This window comes from Talpa occidentalis, unplaced genomic scaffold (genome assembly GCF_014898055.3).
Source record: "Talpa occidentalis isolate TD23 unplaced genomic scaffold, MPIMG_talOcc4v2.1 talOcc4.16, whole genome shotgun sequence".
NCBI classification, from domain to species: domain Eukaryota; kingdom Metazoa; phylum Chordata; class Mammalia; order Eulipotyphla; family Talpidae; genus Talpa; species Talpa occidentalis.
Window position 1 is genome coordinate 62,732,425 of NW_023601653.1, and position 24,116 is coordinate 62,756,540.

Here is a 24,116-nt window from a genome sequence, read left to right on the forward strand (position 1 = left end):
TTACCACAGTTAACATGATCCTAATGAACTTGTTATCCTAGCTGGTTGTTGAAAGGATTAAAGAAATTATTTATTATACATAAAGTTTTAGAAGAGCTCTACCATATAATAGGCGTTAAATGGATGTTAACTATTACCACTATTTAGAATACTCTAAAATGTAAATAACTCTAAAATGTGTTCTTCAACTTTTGTCTTTGAAAATTAGAAAGCTATATTCAAAAACAACTTAAAAGGCAATTAATCTTAGCTCTTTCACTTTGGAGGTGAGTAAATGAAGTCCCTCCAGAGGATGAATGGCTTACTATGAACACCTTTTAGCAGTCATAAGTACTTTAGTATGAATTAGCTGCTTTATTTTAGCTACAAAAGAGCAAGCTGCTATAGGTTTGAGACTGAAGGACAGAGGCTTTTGGAGCTAGGTTATTACTTGTGAGGGGAAGCCTGGACATGGGGTTCTTGCCAGCCAAAGCAAGGGACAGAGGGATACTTGGTGAGTAGGTTGGGAGAGGCAAGGAAGAGCTAACAATAAATAGCATTTGCACCCCATTACTAAATATAACGATTCACGCAAAGTTGCTTAGTAAAAGGCAATAAATACACTTTGCATATTTGCTAGCACAAAGTCCCTTTCTCAGGAAAGCCTCTGTTGAAGAGATGAGCCTAGGGGGACCCTGCTGATGAAATGCATGCTGATGCGCCCCCCCACCCAAGGCAGATTGGAACTAGAATGTGCCCCCACTGGAGCAGTGACAGCTAGGCTTCTCTTAGACACAACGTGGAACTGGCTCTCAGAGGGGAGGTTTGCTCGCTGTTATGCAGCATCTTGCTTAGAGTCATATCATGGCCTAGGAAAAGCCAAGTGCAGGCCAACATCATGGAAGAGCAGAAATTTTGAAAAAGTGAGAGGATCTGTTTTGCAGAGATAAGAATGGGGCAGGGAGTCAGAAACAGCAAGAGGAGAAGCCCTTGACGGGAGGACTCCCAAGACAGGATCCCAGCTGATCCCAGCTGATGGCTCTTCAGCTCCATCCTCAGATGGTGGGGGAGGGGGGTGGGAATAGGAGGTCAGGGAGTTGGGGGAAGGCTTGGGGAGTACTGAACTGGGTTCAATGGTTCCTGAGTTCTCTCTGTCTTTAAAAATAAACCCACTTCTGAGCTACCTGAGTGAGTTTCTTTTCCCCCAATCAAGGAAATTGGAAGTCACACAACAATGAATAAATTCATTAAAATAAAAATCTCCAAAGCATGCTCAATTACTCATTGTTGCATAACAATAATAAAAGTTCCCCTCTGCCCAGAGGGAAGGGTTTTTAAAGTCACCGGCCACTACTGGAAATAGGTCTTCCCTTCTGAGTGCTAGTTCTAAGAATGGAGATTTGATGCTCTTCTGAATAGTCTGATTTCCTAGACATGGTCTTGGTGGTGATTTGAGTTGGTGTGATGTAATTTTTCATATTCCTAACATAACAGAGGAAATAAGCCAGATTTTTAGATGTTATCCTGTTCAGAAGTTCTTTGGGAGTGAGGGTAGAGGAGGAGGAGTGTGGAAAGGAAATTTTTTTTTACTAAATAGTAATTCATGTTCATGGTGGAAACCTTTTGATAATATAAATAGGTGAAAGAAAAAATTCCAAAGATCACAGTTTTACTCTCACAGACAACCGTCTGTGATTTTTAAGACAAAATTCCAACAACGATCAAAATGTAATCACATCAGTGTCTTGAATTTTTGTTCTCGAGAATTCCTGTTCTTTTACTGGTTCTATTTCTTCATGGGCTCACAGAGACTTTCTTCAAACAGATTACTAAGAACCAGAATTTGATTCTCTGGGAAATACTGCGGAATCAAAGGTCTATATTCTTTCTGATGACCCAGAGTGCATTTATTTATTCGGTTCCTGAGTTCTTCAGGAAATGAAATCATTATGTAATTGAGATATCCTGTATGTCATAGAGAAAAGCAGATTTAAAACATGTCCCCAGTTCTTTTTGTCCCCTTACCTGTTTTTTATCAGCAATTTGATGGAAGCATTTTTTTTTTTTTTTAACTTCCTAGCTGTTCTCTGATGTTTCCTGTTAAGACACAAGATCTAAAATGACTTCCATTTCAAAAGCATCTGCCCGGCTGTGCTAGAATTCTGATCTGTTTTATGCCCTTCTTATTTTGGGCTTTTATCCTTCATTTTCTAAGATGGGACATTTCATCTCCCTCCCCTACCCCCTTGGGGCTAACGCTCATCTACTTAGTTCTTCTGATCATTTTCCCTGGTTAGATTTAAATGGCCTTGTCTGTTTTATTTACAATACTTAAAATGAATTATCCTAATCCCATGTCACTTGGTCCTCATACCAGAGATTTATTGTTTAAGTGAAATCCTACTCTTAATAATCAAAGTAGGAATCTAGCTCTAGAGTTGCTTTCCTTTCTCACATTTAATTTCCACTATTAGCTATATTTATCTCTGTTTTCCAATAACAAAGGAAATGCAGTTGAAATACTAACAATTTCCTGAAACCTGGTAAGTCTTCCCTGTGGTTTTCTGAGTTTGTAACAGGGTAATCCCCAGAGAAGGGGAATGTTCTATATTCCCTGCTCTACTCAAGGAAGGGTGGAGCTGAGCAGGAAGGAGAAGCTAGAGAAGAAAGGGGAAAGGAAGAAGGAGATCAAGGAGACCTGGAGGAGGCACACAAATGGAGTAGAGAGTCATGTGAAGATGCCCCACTTGTTTCTCGGCCTTGGATTTGTCCCAGGGACTTGGGGGACATGGAAGGAGATACTTGAAAGAGACAGAGTCGTGGGTGAGAGACCCGTGGGGAGGCTGACAATGGCAGCCTTTATCTTGACTTGTATTTTGATTTTACTCCTTTCCTTCCAGACTCGCCTGGCCCCTTCTGCCCCTTCCCTGTGGGTCCCCACTTGAAGGTGCCTTAGACTCGTGGCAGGTTTTTGGGTCTCAGTGGTCTTGTTTTGGGCCATCCCTGTTTGGCTGGGCATTTACCCATGAGGGGAAGGGTAACTTTGGATGCTTTATTAGAAACTATTTTAATTGTATTCTTCGTCTTCTCTTCTCTTTATTGCACACTAATTGTATTAAAGTTCCTTTGTATTGAAGGTCTTATGTTCTAGAGTATGGTTTATCTTATTGCGGTAGATGGCAGAACCCATTTAGAGTAGACAGGTTTGGGGGCCCAGGGTGCCCCTCACCTTGCTCTGTAACAAGTTCCTTCTACTTTTAATTCCAAACTTTATTGGAAGTGCCATTTTATGAGGACAGCATTCTCTTTCCCTTTTGCTACCTGTAATTCTTCATCCCCATCCATTGCAACCTTCAACATAGGGAGGGGGAGATAGAAATTCAAGCAATTGATTTTACTATTGAGTTGTGGTTCTTGTAGAGAGTTTATTAGTAGAATATGAAAGCTACAAGTGACTTCAATGTTTTTCAAAATGTTTGTTTAGCTGTAGGTTGTGACCCCTGTGCAGGTCATGAAATCAATTTAATGGATCATAACCTACATTTATGAACCAAGTTATGAAGCAGGAGATAATCTCCTAAAATGGAAAACATCAGCATATGCTGAATATAGTCAGGGTTGATATTGTTGTGTAAACTTTTGCTTCAGTTCTAGACATAAGTGTTTATGCAAATAATATGTTTCACTATGAAGTTAATAAAACTTAAATTTTAAAGATAAAAAACAATCAAAAGTTTGAAAAACAGTCCAAGATCAATTTTTTTTCAACTAAGAAGGCAGAAAAAAATTGAGAAACAGAGAAATTGACTTGTTGAAATCAAGATTTCAACTCAGGTCTCCTAAAAGTTTAATGTTGTCAAAACAAAACTTGATTCATACCTTTGCGTGAGGACTGGACAGTGTGGGTACCCAGGGAGGAAAAACTCAAGGAGGCAGCCAGGTGACTTAGGTTTTATATACTACTGAGGCTTAAACAAAAGAAAAGGGGATTGGGTTTCTGGGCAGAGGAAAGGTACTACTAAATTTTGGGTAAAACTCCCCAGGCCACCCCCGAAAATATCAAGTAGCAATTTGTTTCCCCTAAAGTGCTATTTTATTTGCTTATTTTTTTCAATTTCTGTTAGCTGTAGGTGGGTGCTTCAGCCAAAAGTTATCTTCTTGGATCATTACATTTTAAGAAGATGGTAAGATTTGCATTTGCAAGAGACAGAGAAAGGACTGACATTTTCTCTAAAGAGTTCAGAGGCATACATGTTTAAATCTAGGGCCATTACTATGTAGGATTTTTAAAATTTTATCTTGAGTGAAGGACAGTGCAAAGAGTTCTTTGTGGTAGAGGCCCAAAATGCATCCACAGAGGCCTGTGCGTGGGAAGGCCTGGAGGCTGACAAGAGAGTAAGGAGAAGTAAGACAGCGGAGCTGGATGTACTTAGAGGGTCTTTGTTAGAACTATTTCCTGCTTCTTGTTGTGCACAAAAGTCTCACAAAAAGTGTGTTTTGCAATTCTTCACTTTTGTTTTAAGTCGGATCTCCATCTACTGATACTGGGTTTTTCGTTTGCTTGTTTTTACAGGCCAGTCAAGACACTCTCCAGTTATTCTCCTTTTTTTTCTTTCAATCAAATCTTCCCATTGGTAACAATTAGGTAATTGTTTTAGGGTGTGCACTCTCTTAAAAAAAATGCTAAAGGTCACATATGACAAGTCATAGCTAACATCCCACACAATGATGAAAAATTGAAATCTTTTCCTCTAAGATCAGGAACAAGATACAGACGCCTACTCTCACATTTTTATTCAATGTAGTACTAGAACTCCTAGCCAGAGCAATTAGGCATGAAAAAGGGGAACAAATATCCAAACAGAACAAAAGAAGAATAACTATATTTTTGCAAGTGACATTATATTATATAGGAAAAAATCCTAAATATTCCACCAAAATATTCTACCATATTTACTCATATGTGGAATATAAAGAAACTAAACAAAGACACAAATAAATGCTAGAAGTCTGACTATATAATTGAGGCACCAGAGAGGGGGAGGTTGGAAGCAGGGAGCAAAGGGAATAGGAAGACCAGTGATAGGAGATTATGGGTACTTTGGTGGTGAGTATGGGGTGGTAATACACATCTGAAAAGCTGTGAAACTATACCTCTAAATCATATACAGTGTTGGTAACTAACATTAGATTAATTAAAAAGTGATACAATTAAAAAATAACTGTTAGAATTAATTAACACATTCAGTAAGATAGCAGATACAAAATCAATATATAAAAATCAGCTGCATTTCTATAAACTAATAAAAAACTGCCCGAAAGCAAAAATTAGAAAATAATCTCAAATACAATTATATCTATAAGAATCATAAACCTAGGAATACACTTAACCAAGGATGCAAAATAACTATATGCTAAAAACTGTAAGACACTGATGAAAGAAATCAAAGATACTCCATATTTGTGCATTGAAAGAGCTAATATTGCTAGAATGTCTGTGCTACCCCCCAAAAATCTGTAGATACAAAATGATCTCTATCAAAATTCCAATGACATTTTTCACAGAAATGGACCAAACAACCTGAGACTTATATGGAACCACAAAAGATCCCAAAGAGACAAAGCAATAGTGAGAAAGAACAAAGCTGAGTTATCGCACTTCCTAATTTCTAACAATATTACAAAGCTATTGCAATTATAGCTGTAGGATATCGGCATAACAGAACAGGAAGGAGACTCCAAAACAAACCCATGTGTATAATTTACAACAAAGGAGTCAAGAATATGAGATGAGGAAAGACTAGTCTCAATAAATAATTCTAAGAAACCTGGACAGCCACATGCAAAAGAATCTGACACCACACACAAAAATGAATTCCAGCGGCCTCCCTGGTGGTGCAAGGGTTTAAGTCGCAGCACTATGAAGCTGTATGCAGTCACCGCAGCACGGCAGGGTGAGTTGGTTCCCCAGCCGGCCAGTGAGGTGACCCACATGGCGCAGCAGACCATCCCTGCCTCGCCTGCTGCTCCGCTCAGCAGTGTATTTCAGTCAATCTGCCTGTTTGCTTCCCACTCTGTCTCTGGTGAATCTTCTCACCACCCCCACCCGCACACCTCTGGCCTGTACCCCAGTTCTTGTATGCATAAATAAATGAATCTTAAAAAAAAAAAAAAAGAACTCTAAATGGATTAAAAATTTGAATGTAAGACCTGAAAACATAAAACTCCTGGAAGACAACATAAAGAGTATGTTCCTTCACATCAGTCTTGGCAATGATTTTTTGAATTTGACACCAAAAACAAAAGCAACAATAAATATAAAAAATTAAAATACTGTGTTTGCCTCAGCAGCACATGTACTGTAAAAACTATAATGATATAGAGAAGATTAGCACAACCCCTATGCAAGATGACACACAAATTCATGAAGTAGTCCATATTTTTTAAAAGTTAAATAAAATAATTAATTAAAAAATAAAAAAGCAGAACTACAGCAAACTAAAAATCTGCTGCACAGCAGAGGAAACCATCAACAAAATAAAAAGACAACCAATTGAATGGGAGAAAATATTTACAAATCATATATTTGACAAGAGTTAATATCTAAAATATATAAAGAACTCATACAACTTAACAAAGAAAAACAATAAAAATAAAAAGTACGCAGGGAAACTGAACAGAGAGTTTTCTTTTTTTTTTTTTTTTTTTTTTTAAGATTTATTTATTTATACAATAACCGGGGTACAGGCCAGATGTTTGGGAGGGTGAGAGGATTCACCAGAGACAGAGCGGGGAACAGAACAGGCAGACTGACCGAAATACACTGCTGAGGGGAGCAGCGGGCGAGGCAGAAGGTCTGCTCACCATGTGGGTATCTCCACAGCCAGCGGGGATCAAACAGGCACTGCAGAGGCTGTGGACAGCTTCTCAGCACTGCGCTCAACCGCCTGTGCCACCAGGGAGGCCCTGAATAAATATTTTTCGAAAGAAGACCTAAGATGGCCAATAGGTACCTGAAGAGCAACTTGACCACTAATCAACAGGGAGATGCAAATTAAAGCCATAATAAGGCATCACCACATACATATTAGAATAACTATTATCAAAAGGCAAGAAATAACATGTGTGTACAAGGATGTGGAGAAAAGGAAACACTTGTGTACAATTGATGGGAATGTAAATTGGTACAGCTACTATGGAAAACAGTATGAAGTTTCCTCAAAAAATTAGAACTACTACATCTTCCAGCAATTCCACTTCTGGGTAATTATTTGAATGAAATGAAACCACTATCTTGAAAAGATATCTACACCCCCATGTTCATATATATATTCACATACATTCATACATATATAATGAAATATTGTTCAGTCATAAAAAAGAGATTCTGATAATATAGATAGAACTTGAGGGTATTATGCTATGTGAAATAAGTCAGAGAGAGGAAGATAAATATGATAGGTCTCACTTATGAGTAGAATCTAAATAGCAAAACCCAAATATACTGAATAGATACAGAAAACAGATTAATTTTCAGTAGAGGAGAGTGGGAGAAAAATGGATGAAAGGGGTTAAGAGATAAAAACTTCCACTTCTAGGACCTCCCCTGGTGGCGCAGCAGTTGAGCGCTGGGCTGCGAAGCTGCCCACAGCCTCTGCAGTGTCGGTTCAATCCCCGGCCACCAGTGAGGGTCCCACATGGTGCGCAGACCTCCCCTGCTGCGCCCGCTGCTCCCCTCAGCAGTGTACTTCGGTCCTTCTCCCTGTTCTGCTCCCCGCTCTAGCTCTGGTGAATTCTCTCACCCTCCCATACTTCTGACTGTACCCAGTGCTTGTATAAAAAAAAAAAAAACTTCCACTTCTAAGATAGGTAAATTATGGGATGGAATATACTGCATTATAGCTATAGTTACCAGTTACTGTATTGGATATATTTGGAAGTTGCTAAAACAGTAATTCTTACAAGTTGTCAGCACAAGAAAAAAATGTAAGTATATATAGTGATGGATGTTAATTAAACTTGCTGTGATAATCATTTTGCTATACATACCTATATCAAATCATTATGTTTATACCTAAAACTAATATGTTATGCAACAATTATATCTCAATTTAAAGATAACTTTAAAATCCATTTGTATATGAAGTCCAAATTTCTAAAGGTATACTTATTCCTATCTGATTCTGCACCAATAATCTTTTTTATGATTTAAACATGGACACATGGCATGACCAGAGAGAGTGTCAAAGATGTATAACTTGCCCCCCTCCCCCCAGGATCCAGAGTTACTCCTAAAGATAGCTTGACAAAGCAAAGATCTTTATTATTTATTATAATCTCAAGTGTTAAGGAAACTTCAGTCTCCAAATGTGAAGAACCTTTAGTCAAAGACCCGCTAATCTGTCACACTGGATGCGCTGTACTGGGATGGGACATTTCTTGACACAAGCAAGTTAGTGAAAAGAAAAAATGACATAAGCTCCTATGGATGGAGACCTCTCCTTGAGGTCTGACAGCTGACAGTCATACAATGTTGCTTATGCACACATAGAGAACCCCAAAATCTCCACAGAAAAACTAATTCAACTCATCAATCAGTTCAGTAAAGTGGCAGGATACAAAATCAACACGCAAAAGTCAGTAGCCTTCCTATACACAAACAATAAATCTGAAGAAGAAGAAATCAAAAAAACCATCCCTTTTATTATCAAAACAAAAAAAATCAAATATTTGGGAATAAATCTAACAAAAGAGGTAAAGGACCTATACAAAGAAAACTATAAAACACTGTTAAAAGAAATAGAAGAAGACACAAAGAAATGGAAAGACATCCCCTGCTCATGGATTGGAAGAATAAACATTATTAAAATGGCCATCCTACCAAAAGCAATCTACAGATTCAATGCTATTCCAATCAAAATTTCAATGTCATTCTTCAAAGAAATAGAACAATTATTGATGAAATTCATATGGAATCACAAAAAAACCCCAAATAGCCAAAGCTCTCCTGAAAAAAAAAGAAGGGAATAGAGGCATCATACTCCCAGACTTCAAACTCTACTACAAAGCCATAATCATCAAAACTAATGGTATTGGAACAAGAACAGACATACAGACCAATGGAATCGAATAGAAAATCCAGAAATAAACCCACAGATTTATGGTCAACTAATCTTTGACAAAGGAGCAAAGACTATGCATTGGAGCAAAGAAAGTTTGTTCAATAAATGGTGCTGGGAAAACTGGGTCGCTACATGCAAAAGAATGAAGCTTGACCACTACCTCACACCATACACAAAAAATCAACTCAAAATGGATTAAAGAACTAGACATATGACATGAAACCATAAAATATATAGAAGGAAATATAGGCGAAACACTACGTGATTTGCACATCAAAGACATCTTTACAGACACGTCACCCAAAGCAGTGATGGTGAAGGCAAAGATAAACAGCTGGGACTACATCAAATTAAAGAGCTTCTGCACAGCAAAAGAGACAATAACCAAAACAAAGAGAAACCCCACCAACTGGGAGAACATTTTTGCACCCAACACTAATGATAAAGGACTGATCACAAAAATCTGCAAAGAGCTGATGAGACTCAACAACAACAAAGAAAATAATCCAGTCAAAAAATGGGCAGAAGAGCTAAAAAGAAACTTCTCTGAAGAGGAAATGCAAATGGCCAACAGGCATATGAAAAAATGTTCAACATCACTTGTAATCAGGGAAATGCAAATCAAAACTACCATGAGATACCATCTTACACCAGTGAGAATGGCACATATTAAAAAAACTAGCAACAACAAATGTTGGCGAGGGTGTGGAGAAAAAGGAACTCTTCTGCACTGTTGGTGGGAGTGCAAACTGGTCCGACCACTATGGAGATTTCTGGACCTACTAAACATAGAGCTTCCATATGATCCAGCAATTCCACTCCTAGCTATTTACCCAAAGGACACAGAAACATCAATTCCAAAGAACACCTGCACCCCTATGTTTATAGCAGCACTATTTACAATAGCTAAGCTTTGGAAACAGCCCAAATGCTCAAAAATAGATGACTGGATCAAGAAGATGTGGTACATATACACCATGGAATATGACTCAGCATTCAAAAAAGATAAACACATGCAATTTGCAGCAACATGGATGGCGCTGGAAGGGATCATGCTCAGCGAAATAAGCCAAAAAGAAAAAAAAATACCGGATGGTCTCACTCATAGCAGGAATCTAGAAAACTTAAATAAGGGACCAGGAAAATGAATAACTATAAGAAAGTGAAAATCAAAATCAACAAAAAACTATGAACCAGAGACACTTTTTGGGGGGTGGGGGCCGGGAGGGGAGGGATTGGGGTCAGAATGGGGGGGTTGCAATTGTATGGGGAATATAAAAATAAAATTTATTATTTAAAAAAAAAATGTTGCTTATGCACATCCTGCCTTGGGTTTCCCAGCCTTCTGGCTGGTCATCAGAATCAGCTGTGAAAAACTTTTCTTTATGTCCAGCCCACCTCACATCTGGCAGAGGCCAAGGAGATTATCCTTCTATTAGGCAAATAGGGTCGGCTTCCCAACCCACAGCCAAGTCAATACTATCACATTGGTTTTTGAGAAAAGAAAGAATTTTAGCTTGAGGTCAACCTGCAAAGAGATGGGGGGTGGGGGTGGGGGAAGGCTCAGTCTGAGACCAAGATTGCTTTTATGGGAGTGGAGGAAGAAAGAAAAAAAAAAAATCTCGGCATGAGGAAGTTACAGACTCCGCAGTTTGGTCAGTTACAAATCAGTCCATATATGGAGAGGTCTTCCCAGATAACTATCTTCCTTGTTGATGGTCTTTTACTTTTGAATGTAGTATGGACAGTCCCTTCTCGGTCTGTGTGATTCGATGTGAGCAGTCTCTTGGTGACAGCCAGCTTGGAGTTCAGTTTTCAGCTTCTGTTTAATCACCTCTGTGCATGCTCATGTCCTATAAACTCGGGACAGGTCTGCTGCGCTACAAAAACCAGCCTTAAAAGGGAAGTAAGTTTTGTGACTATGCAGTAACTATCTTCTCTTCACGTGAAGTAAAGGGGTCTGAGAGCAAATTTCATCTCACTGGTAACAATCCAAACTTTCAAGACAAAAATAACACTGAAGAATAATCTCAAGATTTTTCTCCTTATGACACATGGCACAAAGGACAAAGACAAAATAAAGCAATGACTTTTCTTGGGAAGATAAGGATCAGTAGATAATGTTACTCAGCAGCAAAATTACCAGAATCATAATCCAAGGAGTGAATTCTTACAACTGTTTTCTCCTGTTAAACTAAATTTGGAAAAGAAAAGACAGAATTTTACCATCCTATTCAACTGGATTCTGCAAACAGAATCAGGGAAACTGACTTGGGTAAAAATTTTTACCTTTGTCAGCTTTATCGGAGATCTCAGATCTCACCTGCAGCCTCTAAAGCAAAGCGGGATATCCCCAGCATCCCTTTCTGGCTGCCAAATCTGAAAGAGAGGGATAATGTTTCTCCCTGCATCCTTCTAGGCTCATTGGTTGGGAACCTGAATATAACTGATAAGGAACAGGTTAGCAAAAAGGAAAAAAAAAATGAAATTTTATTATACAGGTATGCATGAAAGTTGGTAAATGAAAACTCAAGGAGAGGGCCTTACAATTGAGGCTTATGCACCATTTCAGTTTAGACAAAATATAAAAGAGCAGTGAGAATTTTGAGTCTCTTCCCTCCACCCCTGTCCCCTTAAACAGGTACAGCTGGAACTGAGGGCCAGAGCAGAGCTTTGGGGAAGTCTTTCAAAGACAGAACTGGCAGCCAGGAGTGGGGGTGAGGGGGTATCCCACCTCTGCAGGGCCTCCCACTTGGATTCTGTCAGTCCTATTGAGGGAGGGGGGCTCCTGTTTCTGCCCAGGTTACCTCCTCTGGTAACCTGGCTTTAATGCTTTGGCAGGTGGTAAAATCCCACCTGCCATCTTCAGTTACCATCCTCACTTTGTGGCGAATTCAGCTTGGGTGGTCCTTCCCTTCCAGCCCTTTGGGCCCTGGGAAACCTCTTACTTGTGTTTCTTGCCAGGAGATTGCCTCGGACTTCTTTCCCTGGCAGCTCTGCTTTGGGCCTCAGCTGTTCCACCTCAGTCCTGCCTGTTTGGCTGAATGTTTGTCCACAAGGGGGTGGCTGATTTTGGAGTTTGGTCAGGAGTCCATATTTTGAAGTCCTTCCTTCCCCTACTCTCTTCTCCCTCTCCCTATTCTCGTTGAACCTCTCATCAATTAAAAATATTTGAGTGCACTAGAGTTTGATTATTTTGCTTTTATTCATACAGGTAGGCAGAAGCCCTTAGAATAGGCTATGTGGATTTTACCCCTTAACAGTTTGGGGTCCCTGGGCACCCTTTGGTTTTGCCTGTACCAAAAGATAAAAGTGTTTTGAGCTCTAGGGCAGGAGGGAGAAGCTGTGGGAAGGTGAGCAAAGATGTGTCTCATAAATCAGGGCTGTCTTGTTATGCAGATGAGTCGCTGGTGATAAGACTTGTCTCTAGAAGTAACTCTTCTTGGCTTGAGACACTTCCATGAATGGAAATTTCCTTTATAGATGTAAATTTCCTTTAGAAAAGGGGAAATTTATACTCTATTTTTAGGCAGTTAGGAAGAAAAAGTGCTTTTTCCTGCACCTGCTGGTTCTCAATTGCCCTTATTTTTAGCTCAAAATAATCCATACGCCAAAGGGGCATATTTTGGGCTGGCAGAGTCTGGTACTCTTCAGCTACTTATTTTGCTTCAGTCACCAGCAGGACAGACCGTTCTGACAGACATCCTATGGGCCAACCTGACAGCCTCTTGCCGTGTCCTTGTCACCTGCACCAATTGCATTCCTGCTGGCACTCAGCCTTGCTTGTGTACAGAAGGCCAAGGGTCCAAATGCCCCATGGGGTAAACACCTACCAAAGGGAAAGATGGCGGTGGAAAAGTTCTTCCTCCTCTTCTACCCAGGGGTATCCTTATTCATATTGCTCTTCAGAGATGGTTAGACAAGATCCACCAAGCGGTTGTATTTGAATGCTGTAGGGGAGCAAAATTTGCCACCTCAAAAATGCCTCTTTGGCATATGTCTCTCCCTGTTTATCTGACTCACTCCTGCTTCCCTGAGATTGCACTCCCTGATAAAGTGGTGGCGTGTGTGCATTTACCACAAGCCCTGCTTTCTGGGAAGTCCAGGTTAAGACAGGTCTCTTGAACAAATTACCTGTCAGTGTCTCAGTTTCCTCAGTAGATAAATATGAATTATAATAATAGTAGCTGCCTCATAGGGTTGAATATTAAGCAGATATTAATATAGGATGCTCAGAGTAGGCTGCCTGCACACAGTTCTTGTCAGAGCTGTGTTGTACTATTATTACAGTTGATTCTATGTGCAAAGGGGAGCCATCGAAGAATTGAAAGGACGTTCTCATCATTGTTATCTCAGTCACACCAGGCTTGCTTCTAACACGGGATCTTCCACTCATTGCTCCTTCTGATGGACATGTGAGTCCTCCAAGTATCGTTCAGAGGAATCGGGAGGCACAAGCTCCCAGCCAGTGACGTTCTGACTTATCTCCATCACCACCTCCACACTGACGAGATTGCCACTGCCTTGAACTCTGAGTCCTAGCATGCCCCAGACCAGGCTTGCTGAATGGGCAGCACCTGGGAAAGAGCTGGTGGATATAAAACTTGAGGTGGGATAAAGGAGTAGGGAGCACTTTGAGAAGAGATAATGTGGGTGAGAGACATGTGGGGAGGCTGTTCCTTGTTCTTGGCAGAGACAATGGAAGCTGTTCTCTTGACCTCATTATATGCTACATGTTGAATTTCGGGGCTTTCCTTTGGTCCCAGTTCTCTGGGACCTGCCTAATCCCTATCTTGTGGTTCCCCACTAGAAGGTGTCTTAAATTGTGGGAAACTTTAGGGCTCAGCTACCCTGCTTTGGGCCACACCTGTTTGGGTATTTGCCCATAAGGAGATGGGTAATTTCCAGATTTTGCTGTTATTTTATTTTTTTATTTAATTTTATTCATTTTTAAAATTTATTTTTTTTAAAATTTTATATATTTTTTACATTTTTCATTTTTGCACAGTGCATGCATTTTCATCTTGGTTATAGTCCCCATATAATTCCCACCCCCCCCTTGTTTTGATCCTATTCCCTCCTTCCCCCTCCCCCGTAGTATGTCTCTGGTTTATTTTTTTTTTTTATTTATTTTTTTAAAAAGATTTATTTACTTATACAAGAACCCGGGTACAGGCCAGATGCGTGGGAGGGTGAGAGGATTCACCAGAGACAGAGTGGGGAACAGAACAGGCAGACTGATGAAATACACTGCTGAGGGGAGTAACGGGCGAGGCAGGAGAGGTCTGCTGCACCATGTGGGACCCTCACCGGTGGCTGGGGATCGAACTGGTGCTGCAGAGGCTGCGGGCAGCTTCACAGCACAGCGCTCAACCACCTGCGCCACCAGGGGAGGCCCTCTAGTTTATATTTTAAATCCTCCATTCCCTTCCCTTCCTTCCCCCTCCCTCCTGCTCCCTTTCCCTTCTCTTTCACTCTATACCCATTAAAAATATTTTACACTAAGACTCTGCCTTCTTTGCCTTTGTGTGTGCATGTATAGCAAACCCTTTTAGAATGTGCACCCTATAACAGTTTGGGGTCTATGAGTACCCCTTAGTCACATGGTTACATCACCACAAACACAGACACCTCTTCTCCTCCGGGCCTTGACTCAGGCGCCATGTTGTCAGTGAGGTCTTCCTGATCATCTTCCACCCCCACCAACCATGGTCCTCTCTATTTCCCTTCCTCATGGTACCTTTTCCCAGGACATGTTCTGTCCTATTATGCACCTTAAACCCCAACGCAAGGCCCCAGGCTCCCATCCTCTGCCCAGTCTCTGTGCTCATTGCAGTTTGTGAGCAGCTAACACCCTGTATCAGGCAGAGTGGAGGTGAGTTCAGCAGTGAGTCTCTACTGCTAATTTGGAATTGTCTTAGTTCTATCAATTATAAATAGTTTGCTTAATTATCTTTATATTATCAACTGAAAAGTAACATTTTCCAGTAACTTCATAATAATGTAACCTGAAATTCTGCACAGGAGAATTTGTTTTCACTTGTTTGCTTATTATCTGTAGACTGTCTTTGAGGACAGGAATTTTAATTTTTTTGTATAGGAATATCTCCAGCATTCAAAATACTCCTGGCATATAGGATGTCCTTCAACATATTTGAATTTTGGTGAATTACTGAATGTCTCATCCTGTCTTTACATATAACGTACTTGACTACCTTGCTCTCAGAAACTAATAGAAGCCATTTGTTATAATATTAACAAGGCCACCAGCTCAAATTTATAATGTCTTATAATGTTACTCACATAACACTTTGCAGATTATAAAATACCTTTACATATATTGTCCTTTTTAATCCTCACAACTTAATATTCCCAATCATAGAGAAAACGAGTGATTTGCTCAAAGTCCATATCAAACTCATATTGGAATCCCGGCTCCACAAATCTGATGCAACTCCTGCTCCAACAAGCCAGTTCTCCGGTTCTGTATTGAATCAGCTGCCTACATCTTCTCTAATCTGTATTGGTAACATCTGTCTACTCCCCTTGACCAACCAGGCTCAGGATTTATAATCCAGTTGATCAGGTTTGCTTCAGTTCTTATTAATCTGCTAACCTAGCAAAACTGAGACTGGTTGAATGGCTCTCCCTGCTTAAAAAAACCAGGATTAGATAGTCTGGAAAAGGATGTCTTCAATTCATGTCACTGGCAAAATTACAGATAAAAGTTTAGACTGTGAATACCAAGAACAAGACAACTGGGTAAAATTCAGATTATATAGAATTGCACACAAATAGGGACTTAAATGTTATCCCACAGCCTCGAAATTATTATGACCCTTTCCAATAGATAATCTTATTTTTTCCTCAATTCTAAGAAAGAAAACCCTGTCTTTTAAGCACTGGGCAAACCCTTATATAAATGACTCTGGCATGACCTATGATGCAAAGACACGCAGTTCACCCTTCTTGTTCATCTATAAGCAAATATTTCACTTTGCTGGGATTCTTTTCTCCCATCTTCCACAGCTTACTCCCACCCAAAGAAAATTCAATATTATTAGGGATTCACTCTGTTTTTTTCTTGTGGCTTCTCAATTCTAAGATAGACTTCCTAGAGCTCAAAATCCATTTCTTTGTGTTATCACAGACTGTAAATATTTAGAAGCTGGTGACTAAGGCAAGGGAGAAGAGCCCCATTCATGATTTGAACCAAAGAAAGGGAGCAGATGTTATCTGATGCCCTATTTTAATGGCATACAAATAACATGACTCAAACTGGTTCTGGTGCAGCGTGTGTACATCAGAGAGGAGGAGATGGACTGCTGACTTGGCAAAGGGGTTGTGAAGAAGAGCTGACTTTGGTTTAGCACCTATAATTACACCCAAGCCATAGCTTGCATTTTGATTGTCTTGAAGCAAAGAAGAAAGGGAAAAAATGGAGGGGGGGGGAAAGGAGGGAGGAAATATACAAGATGAATTTTTTTTTTTTAATGGGACAGATTTAAGCATTCAGTTTCCTTATGGAGTTAAAGCTGGGACTTCTCTTACTGTGGACACCCATGACAATGGTAGACTAGAAAGTGTGTGATTACCTAGATTTTCATAATAAATGTCTCACAGATTCCCTTGGAAGCATTGGTTCCAACACTGAATTAAACTTTGAAATGACTAAAGGAGAAACACTTCCTCTGCCTTAATCTACATGTCATATCTACTTAACAGGTGTTTGGTGAAAACTTATGTACTGTGCTGAGTACTGCCGAGGAGGAACATTTTTTCCCTTAGGTTCACTGGCTGGATCTCTGAATCAGATAAGAAACAGATTAATATGAGAAAAAAAAAAAAAGCTTTAACTATGCGTGTATCCAGAGGAGTTCACTAAGATATGGTAGATCAAGGACGTCTGTCACTAGGCTTCTCAATGACTGAGATGACTGGGGCCTCTGTAGTGTCTTAGGCTAAATTGAGGGAAAGGATTTTGAATTTCTGGGCGGAAGAGGCATGTGAAGATACCAGTTTTACCAACCAGAGTAAGGTACATAAGAGTCTCAGGTAGGGCCTCCCTGGTGGTACAAAGGGTTAAGATGTAGCCCATGAAGCTATTTGCAGCCACTGCAGCATGAGTGCGATCCCCGGCCAGGGAGCTACCCACATGGCACAGCAGACCTTGCCTGTCTCGCCTGCTGTTCCCCTTAGCAGTGTATTTCAGCCAGTCTGCTTCTTCTGCTCCCCACTCTGTCTCTGGTGAATCCTCTCAACCCCATGCCTCTGGCCTGTATCCCAGTTCTTGTATGCATAAATAAATCTTAAAAAAAAAAGTCTCAGGTAGAAGAGCTGTCTCTAGAGAGCTCTCTTCCTGGTTTGAGACCAGAAATTTCTTTTACAAAAAGGGGAAACTATATTCTATTTTTCCGCAGTTAGAGGGAAATAAAGAGCTTCCTCTGAATCTGCTGATTCTCAATGTCTTCAGCTTAAAATGATCCATATGCCAAAGAGGTGTATTTTGGGGGTGTTATTTTCTGGAACCCTTTAGTACAAATGGTTAACACAGAAGAGCTACTGTCCCCAAGGAACTTTATAACTTAAAAAGAAAGTAGATGTATGCGAATACCCACAGTACAAAACAAACTTTCTTTGGTAAAGGCAAGTGCTGTAGAAGTCAAGAAAATGTTGAGAAATTTGGGGTTGTGTTAAGTAGGTGTGGTTTTAAGAGTGGGTAGGATTGGTATGTCTGATAAATGGAGGGAAAAAGGCAAGCAGAGAGGAAGGAAAGTTCGGGAAGTATTTAGGGACAGGTGAGTGTTCATGTTTGGTTGAAGGGTATGTTAGGGGAGTTGAAGTTTGAATGAAAGCAAGGACCAAATCATAGGTATTTGAAGGTTTTGAGCAGTTTCATTTCTTTATCCTGAGTCCTCAGAAGCATTGAAGTATTTGAAGACATGGCTGATATATTCAGTAGGAGCGTGAGAAAGTTCTCTGACAGCCATTGGAGGGGGTATAAAGGAAGTGAGACCAGAATCTGGGAACATGGGACTCAAGGAACATAGGAATCAAGGAAGCCATCCTGGAACTCAGGCCTGGACCACGTGATGAAAATGGAGTACAGATGAAGGATGTTTAAGAGGAAGAATCACCTGGCTTGGCAACTGATTAAATTGGTTTTTGTTTGCTTATTTGTTTGTATTTTCAGAGGAAGGGGAAAGCAGGGGTGAAAGGTTTAAAGTTAGAATTAAAAAAAAAAAGATTTATTTTATTTATATAAGAGCCAGGGTACAGGCCAGATGCGCGGGAGGGTGAGAGGATTCACCGGAGAAAGAGTGGGAAACAGAACAGGCAGACTGATGAAATACACTGCTGAGAGGAGCAGCGGGCAAGACAGGAGAGGTCTGCTCGCTGTGTGGGTTGCTCTGAAGCCGGCGGGTATCGAACCTGCACTGAGGTGGCTACGGACAGCTTCACAGCACTGAGCTCAAACGCCTGCGCCACCAGGGAGGCCCTAAAGTTAGGATTTTGTAAGTGAAGAAGTTCAACTTGATACATCTAAAAAGTAAAAAAGGAAAAGTTAACAGCAAAATGAGGTTAGTAACCTACTTTGGCAAGGACAGAGATAGAGACAGATGAATCAGGACTTCAGGTGGCGTACTGCCTCCAGTTGCTCTCTCTGAAGGTAGCTTTTTTCCCTTTTACTCTAGAGAATTTCTCTCCACGCCCAAGGATCATGGCCATAGCCAGTTCTTCTAGCTGAGGCACTAAAGAATAATGGCATATCCCTCTGGGCTTGTTTGAACTTCTCCAGAGATGGACACTGACAGGTGGGCTTGGGTCACATAGCCCACTCTTGGACCAGTCACTGGACTGGCCCAGTGTATATGAGGAGCTGGTTTTGGTGGTTCCCACTAGGGAAGGTCTTACAGACATGGCCACAGGGGTCTCCTTGTGAGTGGTGGAGCCAGGACAGTTATCCCAATGGGGGTGCAGGAAAGAGGTCAGAGGAGTACCAATCTCTACCAAGAGGCAGAGCTTCTGGGCCACCATACTTGGGAGGATGATGATGCCCTTAACATATAGATAAAGCATTTCAGCAATGTGATGAATCTCTTTCAGACATCGTATTTTTAAGATGCATCAAGCTGTCCATGTGACATTATGTGGGAGACCCTTAGAAATTGGAGTTTAGGGCCTCCCCAGTGGCACAGCAGGTTGAGCACCATGCTGTGAAGCTGCCCGCAGCTTCTGCATTGTGGGTTCGATTCCCGGCCGGCCAGGGAGAAAACCACAAGGGGTGGCAGACCTCTCCTGCCTCGCCTGCTGCTCCCCTCAGCATTGTGTTCAGTCTATCTGCCTGTTCTGCTCCCCACTCTGTCTCTGGCGAATCCTCTCACCCTCCTGTGCCTCTGGTCTGTACCCCAGTTCTTGTATAAAAAAAAATCTTAAAAAAAAAAGAAATTGGAGTGTTTAGTTCTTAGTAGAATTTGGTTTTAAAACTGTAGATCTGGGGGATATTATGAAATAGATGATGATAGAGATAAATGAATATGATTGCCCAAAGAGAAAGAGAAGGGAGTTGATGGCAGAATCGAGGCTACTGACATCATTTGAGTGTGAGTCTAGCAGGATAAAGCAGCTAAGTATCCTGAGAAATTGTCGAATAATGATATCCAAGAGAAGGAAATGTATAAGAAGGGACCAAAAAAAATCGTGTTTGTTGCAAGTTCCTTTTAATCTAGTTTATCAAGTCAACAAGGTAGCTTTGGTGTAACTAGATGAGCTTTGCACTTGGATAGGGCTCTGAGGGAGAAAGAAAGGAAATAGAAATCAATCTTTCTCTGAAGTGAAGAAAACTTGCACACTCTCAAGAATAGAGTAAGGCCTAGGTGGGCTGTTTGAGAAAGTGCTGGGGTAGAAACCAAAATGGTGTTGCCTGCCCGGCACAATGACAACATCTGACCCATTTGTCAGCCTGGGCCTATGAACCAGGAGTTGCAATAAAAGAATAAGAGAGCCATGTTTATTGTAGTGTTATTTATAATAGCCAAATTATTATGGAAACAATTTAAGTGCCTCAAAACAGATGACTGGATCAAGAAGGTGTGGTAAGCGCCTCCCCAGTGGCGAAGTGGTTGAGCGCTGGGCTGCGAAGCTGCCCAAAGCCTCTGCAGCGCCGGTTTGATCCCCAGCCGCTGGGCGAGGGTCCCACATGGCACACAGATCTCTCCTGCCGCCCGCTGCTCCCCTCAGCAGTGTACTTTGGTCCTTCTGCCTGCTCTGCTCCCCGCTCTGGCTCTGGTGAATTCTCTCACCCTCCCGCGCTTCTGACTGTACCCAGTGCTTGCATAAATAAATAAATAAATCTTTAAAAAAAAATTAGTTTGGAAAAAAAAAGGTGTGGTAAATATACACAATGGAATATTACTCAGCAATCAAAAAGATAAACTCATGCCATTTGTGGCAACATGGATGGAACTGGAAGGGATAATGCTCAGTGAAGTGAGTCAGAAGGAGAAAGATAAATACCAGATGGTGTCACCAATATGTGGAATGTAGAGAAACCTAACTAAGGATCAGATGAAGGCAACTTAAAAAACTAACTCTTGAAAACTGACTATAGAACAGAGGCATCCAGAGGGGCGTGAGGGTAGGGGAAGTGTGAGAACAAAGAGGAAAGGAAGCACAATAGACTATGGGTGATTTATCAGTGGGTGCACTACAGTAGTGATACCTGAAGAGGGGGGAGGGGTACTAATGTTACCTCAATTACAAAATTACAAAATTATTTTTAAAAAATCCAAACGAATAAGAGAGGAACCGAACGTGATAACCTGTGCAAGCATGATATATGTGCCACCATGCCTAATAAATAAATGGGAGATGTCATTGACCTAGAACAAGACTAGGCTTAAAAATATCATATAATTGTCATTATTTGAAAGAAAGTAACCCCTTTATCAGTTTGGGCAATCATTCTTTTTGCTTATACTATCTTTTTCCCAGTTGAGTTTCTCCAGTCAATGATACTAGATTAGTAAGAGGCACCATGATGGCAGCTCATGGTAGAAAGTAGGAAGCCTTGTCTCCACTGCCCATAACACACACAAACTCCTATACTCCAACTTGTCAACCTTAGATAAGTCACTTAATCTTTATGTTTCAGCTGGTTCAGCTGATTCATTGAGAATGATCATAGCTTAATGATCATTATGATATAACCCCAAGCGCAGGGGTTATATAGATGCTTTTTAAAAAATTTTTAAAAAAGATTTATTTATTTATACATTCGTTTATTTGTTTGTTTGTTTATATAAGCACTGGGCACAGTCAGAAGTGCAGGAGGGCGAGAGAATTCACCAGAGCCAGAGCAGGGAGCAGAACAGGCAGACGGACGAAGTACACTGCTGAGGGGAGCAGCAGGCGCCATGTGGGACCCTTGCCCGGTGGCCAGGGATCGAACTGGCGCTGCAGAGGCTGCGGGCAGCTTCACAGCCCAGCACTCAACTGCTGTGCCACCAGGGGAGGGCCTTATCCTGCTTTTGTTTTGTGGATGCAACATTGTTTATACTCCCGAAGATGCTGAAGTACTTTTCTGCTCTGCTTGATTTTTCACTTCTGCCTTCTGTAGAAACAAGCCCAGAAGCATTCTGGGTAATTCTAATAGATCAAGCCCTTTGCTGCCTGTGGTCTCATTGTTCATCATGTGTCCTAGGTGGAGCTGATTGCTCAGATCACCTGTCAGTTCTCTATCCCTCTCCTGCCTTCCAGAACATTGTTGAAATCTCTACCCCTCCACTTCTCTCCCATTGTCTTTGTTAGATGGGGCTGGAAGTGTCCACCCTTTTTTTTTTATTGCTTCAAGAAGATCTGAATGTGATTTGGGGGAAAGTGGTAAGTGACTTTGCTTAATTTTTGCCATCTTGAACCAGAACCTCCTTAACTAGACCTTTGATAGGCTATGTCCTCAAGGTAGCCGTGGTATGTCTGGGTAGAGATAACTAGTAGGTAATTAGCTGTGTGTGTGGACTTGGAATTCATGGATACATTTAAATTACAGGTAAGAGCTGGAGTTACTGGTATAGAAATTATGGGTGGGGATAGATTGCTTAGGGAGAACACGCAGAAAGAGAAGAGAATGGGAATTAAGTACGATGCTGGGAACATCACTAGTTAAGATGATTGTGCTTAGAACACACCATTCTTCTAGAGTCAGGGAAACTAGTGATAACTGAATTTTCCCACTGTGGCAAACAAGCCCTCATGGGCTCTCTGAGTTCAGGAATGCTGTATTCAATATATGGCAAATTCGAAGAAGCAGCAGCGAGATGACTGGGCAGGACAAAGTTGAACAGGGTGAGGATGGGAGTTCCAGATGGGAGAGATAGTCAAAGGTTTCAACATTTCCAGGTGATGCGATCTTTCTTCTTGGTTTTGGGCCCAGTCTCATGAGTCTGCTAGATGGTGCCTCCCATGTTCTGGTCTCCTTTTCTTCTGTGGAGAACATGGCTCCCATTTGAGTACTCTGATTCAGTGAAATGAGTCTGGATAGTCGCCACACACATCGTCAATATTTATTGAAGATTTAAGATATGCCAGAGTCTGGGTGAGGTGCAGGGATATGAATATGGAGGAGATAATAGCACTCCTGCCCTCAAAGGCCTCGTGTTTATGGATAAGCCTGCCCACCATGCTCCAACTCAGTGGTGCAAACTGCTGTAATTTTATTAGCAGAGGTCCGGCCATTTGCTTTCAGGGGAAGTTTGGTTCTCTGGCACTGATAGATCTGTGTGGATGGTCTTGTTTTGGTGCGTAATGAGGTCACTTTGTGTATCTCATTAAGCCAAGGGCAAGAACTTCTTTATTTCATCTCAAAAGTGATAGAAAGGCAATCACCCCAACCTAGTACAGTCTTGTGCCTGACACATCACATTAGTTTACTGAGTCTTTTTATCTTTATTAACCTCAAATGATTATTAAGCAAGGATTTTTTTAAAAAAAACCACAGCATAATAGCATGTTTCATAGAGAGACAATGAAAGGTTTTTTTAAGAGTAAAATTCAGGCATTGGTTAAAAAAAATACAACCAGTCAAAAAAAAAAATACAACTGTCTGTTGTCTATTGATTTCCTTACAAACATCAAGAGCCAAACATACATGAATACGAATAACCCGGAATTTTAGCTACCGTGTCACAAATGTCAAGTTTTTAAAAACCATGTGATTTTTGTTTAATCTCCAAAAGAGAGGCATAATTTAATAATGTAGACAATAAAGATGTAGGCTGGCAAAATGCTGAATAGAGAATCTAGTTATCTATCATTACATTAATTATATATTTTATTATTGCTAAATATAGTATAATTACTGTATTTTATTATTCTTACAAAAACTAAGTTTGTAATTAAAATGACAATGATGGTGTTGGAATAAGAAAAAAGGGTCTAGATCTCCTTTAAATGATGTCTTTTTTTCTAGTTTAGATGAAATTAAAAATTTCTTGGTTCATTCATGCATTCATTAACTCATGCACTCAATACACCCAGCAAATGCCAGGCAGTGGGCTGGGTGCTGGGAAAAGAAGCTGAACTCTGCCTTTTTATGCTGATATCCACTAACAGCTAAATGAACTCCCTTCAAAGAAAGTTTCAGTGCAGAGGATGCCCGGGAAGGTGGTGATGCCTTGGCCCCTCCTTTCACTCCTGTTGTCTAGTGCTGCCACCTGCTGGGCATTTTCATTTCCACAGGGCTTAATTACAGCCCTAGAGCAGCCAAAATTTCCTCCATGGGGAAACTGGACAGCAGCCCTTGCATGCCCCTGGCAGCCCCCACCCCCACCCCCACCCCGTGCACTACTTCTTGATGAGCACATCTTTCCTGTTCCTCTCCACCAACCCTGTCGTGGTGGCACCAACCCTAACTGTCCAGAACTGCAAGCTCCTCTCATGCCTAGTGCTGAGTCACCTGCCCAGCGCCCAGCAATTGCCTCATTTCTTTCCTTCCCACAGCTTTGCTACTGAGCTTCT

The 24,116-nt window shown here is 40.9% G+C and overlaps 1 non-coding gene across 1 annotated transcript; it reads left to right on the plus strand.

The window, feature by feature from the left end:
- Nucleotides 1-6,314: 6,314 nt before the first annotated feature.
- LOC119248559 (U6 spliceosomal RNA) lies at nucleotides 6,315-6,423 on the plus strand. Its single transcript, XR_005125976.1, has one exon. It is a non-coding gene; the product is annotated as a U6 spliceosomal RNA (small nuclear RNA).
- The last annotated feature ends 17,693 nt before the right edge of the window (nucleotides 6,424-24,116 follow it).